We start from the raw sequence: 6770 nt of genomic DNA, 5'->3' as shown, positions 1-6770 counted from the left end.
AAAAAAAAAAAAAAAAAATAAATAAATAAATAAATAAATAAATAAAAGTGTTTCCTTTCAGAAAATATGCCCTTATCTGTACTCTGGCACACTGGAGAAAGGGGGTGACCAAAGCCCACCCTTGGGAAGCCAATGGAAACTGAAGAGGCCCAAGGGGATAGAATCAAGGTCAGTGAAGACCAAGTGCAAAGTGATCCAGAATACAAAGTAGAGAAATCCAGGGGAGTGCCTAAATGAGCAGTCACCAAGTTCAAAAATTCTTCAAAATGTAAACAGCCTCCTGGAATGCATTAAAAAAATGCTGGGAACAGTACAGGTACCGACGTCAGAATTCTGTGTCTAGTCTGCAGCATTTCCTCTAAAAAATAAGAAGTCATAACTGACCAACCAGTGACTTATTAGCCTCTTCATCCTGTTAATATTTAAGATGTCAAGCTATATAAATCAAATCAAACACAGCCAAGTGTCTTACGTAGGTTGTAGTAAGTGTAAAAGATGAGGCATTTAATGTCACTATCAAGACAAATGTGAAGATACAGAGGCAGGGAGAACTTTCAATCAGTTGATTAGAACATAATCTATTACATGTAAACAAGATGAATTTCCCCTCCTCACCTATTAGACATACCATTGCAAAGTTAGGAGAAACAGTCCAGGGATCAATAAGCTGCTGGACCTAGAAAGCACTACTTAAGTTTTCCTTAGTTTTCCATCTGTAAAACCAATGGTGAGATTGTTCAAGGAATTAAAACATTCACAAAGCTGTAAGCACAATGCCAAACAAAGTGAAAGCAATTAATAGTTACCATCTTCATTTTTTTTTTAAGATTTTATTTATTTATTTGACAGACAGAGATCACAAGAAGGCAGAGAGGCAGGCAGAGAGAGGGGGGAGGAAGCAGGCTCCCCGCCAAGGAGAGAGCCTGATATGGGCTCGATCCCAGGACCCTGGGATCATGACCTGAGCCGAAGGCAGAGGCCTTAACCCACTGAGCTACCCCGTCGCTCCCCATCTTCATTGTTAATAGCAACTCCAGAATTCCAAACTGAATTACACACCTGACACTCCCTGTAACAGGGCTACAGGAACTGCTCAGATGGTTGGATAAACCACATAAGCCTCATTTTTCCAACTGCACAACACATTTATACAAGGGCTCTATTTCCTATGGCCTATGGCAATCACAGGCTGATTAGAAGTTCCTATCTTCTGTGGTAGAAACACTATATGCACCACAACTAAGATCTAGGAGTGAGAATTTTTTTAAATATGTTTTAAAAAATATGTGCCTGGGTGGTTCAGTCGGTTAAGCATCTGCCTTCAACTCAGGTCATGATCCTGGGGTGCTGGGATAGAGTCCATAATCGGGGCACCTGCTCAGCAGGGAGTCTGCTGAGTCTCCTTCTACCCCTCCCCTTGCTCATGATCTCTCTTGTTCTCTCTCTCAAATAAATAAAATCTTTTAAAAATAAATAAATAAATAAATAAATAAATAAATAAATAAATAAGATTCAAAAGTATGTTCAAGACCCAAATTCTTCCCAGGGAGGCACTATGGGGCTCCCTACTCAGTGTGGAGCCTGTTTCTCCTTCTCCCTCTCCCCCTGCTCATGTTCTCGCTCTTAAATAAAGAAACTTTTTAAAAAAGAAACTTTATTTAATAAAAGTGGCAGTCATTTACAAACCGCTTAAATGTATATAATCCCACCAACAAATGAGAGAATTACTAACGAAATCTCTTTTGCTGGTAATTTGTTTTTCCTGAAGAGAAGGGCAATGTTCTGTAACAAAATGCTTCACTAATGTTCTTCTTCGAAACGCTTTATACTCTAGCTGAACAATGGAAAGAAAAAGGAAAAAAAAGTGGGTTTTGAAGTGGTTTGTTTATTTTTTATTTTCTTTTCAACCTCAAGTACAGAACAAGGGATTCCTACTAGAACATGGCCACTCATTAGCCCCTTGCAGAATCGGCCTCTTTGATACTTTGCTCCCTAATTTGATTTGGCTCCACATTTTTCTTTCATGTTATTAAATACACAAGTATTAAATTATCATAAAGACAGAGGAACTGGCATGATACCAAATGATCAGTCAGTGCTTTTCCACATGTTTATTTATAGCATGTAGACCAATGGTAAATCTAGACCATAAATAGCTCTATTTGCAAAATTATCATCATTTAGGGTTTAGAAATTTTAAATGACTCAAAAATATAAAACCAAAGTATTTCCATTTATAACTTCATTTGGCAAACTATCCAGTTTTATCCCGAGTGCTGCTGGCATTATCCCCATTTCGCAGATGAGGAAACTAAAAGTACAAAAACACCCGTCCAGGCTAGCTTTACACCCCAGTTCTCATTTAAAACTTTAAGTGGGAGCTGCATTTTAAGCTAAAGTCACCTATTGAGACACAAGTTTCTCTAAGTTAGTCCGCTAGGATTTATTCTTTCCTGTAACTGTTCTGTAGTTTTGTCAACCAAAATAGAGAAGGAAGTTGGGTTAAACTGAGCGCAGGACTATCAGACCTCTGTTGGCAGAAGTTCTCTTTGACACGAGAGAGATCAAAGCTCTGCCTGATAGTTAAATGGCATTCTAACACAAGGGGCATAAAATAATAAGGTTGCTTAACTTCCATACGGGCTTTTCCCATCCTACACACATCTATTATAGCCTGCTCACAGAATCACAAAAGGGGATGGCTAAGAGGACAAGTGAGGACTGATATCTGAGTACTGCTCTGGGCTTGTGACTAAGCACCTGCCTGATCTCTGCAGATGAGTGCGGAGAGAGCTGGGTGAGGGGCAGGAGCCCAGGTAGAGGGCCCACTCAGCCCCAGCTTACGTCCACTCTGTCACTCTGCACACTATAGTGCTGGTATCCTAGACTTGACATTTTAGAGCATTAAATTTTTCCTACATAGGCATCTCACATACTACAGTTTTCATATTTAACCCCATTAAGGATACAAGAATGGGACGCTGGTTTGCAAATCAATTGTATTCTTTTTCCCACACAATTTTTTGTTTTTTAAGCACAGTTAAATGCTTATACCACTATCTACAGCAGGACCGTCTCTAATTACACATCAACCCCGACAACCATGCGTTCATAAAAATCTATAGTCTTCAGGGCGCCTGGGTGGCTCAGTGGGTTAAAGCCTCTGCCTTCAGCTCAGGTCATGATCCCAGGGTCCTGGGATCAAGCCCCGCATCGGGCTCTCTGCTCATTGGGGAGGCTGCTTCCCCTCCCCATCTCTCTCTACCTGCCTCTCTGCCTACTTGTGATCTCTGTCTGTCAAATAAATAAAATCTTTAAAAAAAAAACTATAATCTTCAAAATTACATGTGATATGCTACAGTTAAATGTCTTTAAGTGTCTAGTAATATAAGGCTAACTACCTACACTATATAATCCTAACAGAATGTTAAAACTTGTGGAAGAAACCACTGTTTTGTGTTTTTTTAGAGAGACAATGAGATAGTCCCAAGTAGTGGAGCCCAACTCGAGGCTTGATCCCATGGTCTGAGACCATGACCTGAGCTGAAACCAAGAGTCAACCGCCTTACTAACTAAGCCACCCAGGTGCTCTGAAACCACTATCATTTTTATTTAAAAGAGTAAATGTACTATAAACCGTACTTGCAATGCAATAAATCTATAGTCAATAAAGATAAGAGATATAGTTATCCTACCAAAGAAGGGAAGAGTTAGAAACCACTGAGTTGAAATCATAAAAAAAAAAGGCAGACTATAAAATAAAAGGTTATAGGTTGTAATTCACTGTTAAAAATTTTATGTTTTATTATAGTAATAAAATGTACATAAACCTAGTTATGATATACCAACAGTTACACTCTCACTCCATATTCAAAGGCAAAGACTCCCATGTTCTCAATACACGATGCACAAGTTACTAAATTAAAATTTCTTGGGGCACCTGGGTGACTCATTGAGTTAAGCCTCTGCCTTCAGCTCAGGTCATGATCTCAGAGTCCTAGGACTGAGCCCCGCATCGGGCTCTCTGCTCAGCAAGGAGCCTGCTTCCCCCTCTCTCTTTGCCTGCCTCTCTGCCTACTTAGGATCTCTGCCTGTCAAATAAATAAATAAAATTAAAAAAAAAAAAACTTCTTTGCACACATTCGTGTAATTTCTTAATTTAGGCAACACAGATTTCTGCATTTCTGCCAGAAGGCCAGGAAAGTCTGCTTCATACAGAGGCTAATCCTCCCTGCCAGAGCCCCCAGGTCTAAGCATGTGAGAGCACCCACACCTCACCTCTCTCAGCAGCTGCTACACAAGCTGCCCTATGAGGGGTGACCTGTATGTCCTCAGTCAGGGGCTCAAACTTTCCACATCTCTCATATTGCCTTGAACAGTATCTGGCTTTAAGTACATATCTCCTTAAGGGTGCTTGGGGGTGCAGTCAGTTAAGTGTCTGACTCTTGGTTTCCGATCAGGTCTAAATCTCAGGGTCATGAGATCAAGCCCCATAATCAGGCTCCATGCTCAGTACACAGTCTGCTTAAGACTTTCTCTCCCACTCCCTCTGTCCCTCCCCACTGCTGTCTTTCTCTAAAATAAATAAGTCTCTTTTAAAAGTAGATACATAGGGCACCTCAGTGGCTCAGTTGGTTAAGCAACGGCCTTTGGCTCCGGTCATGATCCCAGGATGGAGTCCCACATCGGGCTCCCAGCTCCAAGGGGAGTCCGCTTCTCCCTCTGACCTTCTCGCCTCTCATGTTCTCTCTCACTGTCTCTCTCCCAAATAAATAAATAAAATCTTAAAAAAAAAAAAAGTTTGAAAAATTAAAAAAAAAAATAAAATAAAAGAAGATACATAGGGGTGCCTGGGTAGCTCAGTGGGTTAAGCCTCTGCCTTCGGCTCAGGTCATGATCCCAGGGTCCTGGGATTGAGCCCCATATCAGGCTCTCTGCTCAGTGGGGGAGTCTGCTTCTCCCTCTCTCTCTGCCTGCCTGTGATCTCTGTCTGCCAAATAAACAAATAAAATCTTAAAAAAAAAAATGGAAAGAAAGAAAGTAATCCCATTTACAACTGCATCAAAAATAACAGAAAACCTGGGATCCAAGACCTGTACTCTGGAAACTATAAAACACAGATCAAAGAAATTGAAGATGACAAAATGAAAATATTCCATGCTCATAGATTGGAAAAATATTGTTAAAATGTCCATCTTACCCCCACCAAAATGTCCATACTACCAAGCAATTTACAGATTTAAAGCAACATCTACCAAAATACCAACAGCTTTTCTCACAGTACTAGAACGAACAATCCTAAAATTTATAGAGAACCACAAGACTCCAAATAGCCAAAGCAATCTTAAAAAAAAGAAAAACAAAGCCGGAGGTGTCACAATTCTGGACTTCAAGTTATAGTACAAAGCTGCAGTAATCAAAACAGTATGGTACTTGCACAAAAACAAGACACATCATTCGATGGAACAGATTGGGAAGCCCAGAAATGGACCCTCAACTCTATGATCAACTAATATTCAACAAAGCAGGAAAGAATATCCAATGGAAACAAGACACTCTCTTCAACAAATAGTGCTGTAAAAACAAGACAGCTGTGTACAAAAGAATTAAATTGGACTACTATCTTACACCATACAAAAAAATAAACACAAAATGGATTAACAGACCTGAAACTATAAATATCCTAGAAGCGAGCACAGGGAAGTTATTTCTCTGACAATGGCCATAGCAGCATTTTTCTAGATTTGTCTCCTGAGGCAAGAGAAATAGAAATCCACTATTAGGACTACAACAAAATAAGAAGCTACTGAACAGTAAAAGAAACAATAAAACTGAAAGACAACCTGTGGAATGGGAGAAGGTATTTGCAAATGACATATCAGATAAAGGGTTAGTATCCAAAATCTATAAAGAACGTATCAAACTCAACACCCAAAAAAGAAGTAATTCAAAAACATAGAGAAGACATGAACAGACATTTTTCCAAAGAAGACATCCAGATGGCCAACAGACACATGAAAAGCTGCTCAACATCACTCATCATCAGGGAAATACAAATCAAAAATACAATGAGGGGCGCCTGGGTGGCTCAGTGGGTTAAGCCACTGCCTTCGGCTCAGGTCATGATCTCAGGGTCCTGGGATCGAGTCCCGCATCGGGCTCTCTGCTCGGCAGGGAGCCTGCTTCCCTCTCTCTCTCTTTGCCTGCCTCTCTGTCTACTTGTGATTTCTCTCTGTCAAATAAATAAATAAAATCTTTAAAAAAAAAAATAATAAAAATAATAAAAAAAAAAAAATACAATGAGATATCACCCCACACCTGTTAGGATGGCTAAAACCAACCAAACAAGAAACAAGAGTTGGTGAGAATATGGAGAAAGGAGAACTGTCTGGCACTACTGGTAGGAATACAAACTGGTGCAGCCACTGTGGAAAACAGTATGGAGGTTCCTCAAAAATGTAAAAAAAAGAACTATCCTACAATCCAGTAAACGCATTACTGGGTATTTACCCAAGTAATACCAAAACACTCATTAAAAAAAAAAAAAAAAAAAAAAAAAAGAGGTATGCACCCCTACGTTTATGGCAGCTTTATTTACAATAGCCAAATCATGGTATCATCCAATATGTCCATAGATAAATGAATAGATATAGAAGATGTGTGTGTACACACACACACACACAAAGAAATATTATTCAACCACAAAAAAGAATAAAATCTTTCTATTTGCAACAACATGGATGATCTAAAGAGTATAATGCTAAGAAAAT

General features: G+C 39.5%; 1 protein-coding gene across 7 annotated transcripts in view; it reads right to left on the bottom strand.

Moving 5' to 3' along the window:
• Positions 1-6770, bottom strand: part of ARHGEF28 (Rho guanine nucleotide exchange factor 28) — a 317878-nt gene that overhangs the window by 290048 nt on the left and 21060 nt on the right. The gene's annotated exons all lie outside the window — the stretch shown is intronic.

The sequence above is a fragment of the Mustela nigripes genome, chromosome 12 (assembly GCF_022355385.1).
Source record: "Mustela nigripes isolate SB6536 chromosome 12, MUSNIG.SB6536, whole genome shotgun sequence".
Lineage (NCBI taxonomy): Eukaryota > Metazoa > Chordata > Mammalia > Carnivora > Mustelidae > Mustela > Mustela nigripes.
Note: the sequence above shows the minus strand (reverse complement) of the source record. Positions and strands in the feature narration are given on the sequence as shown.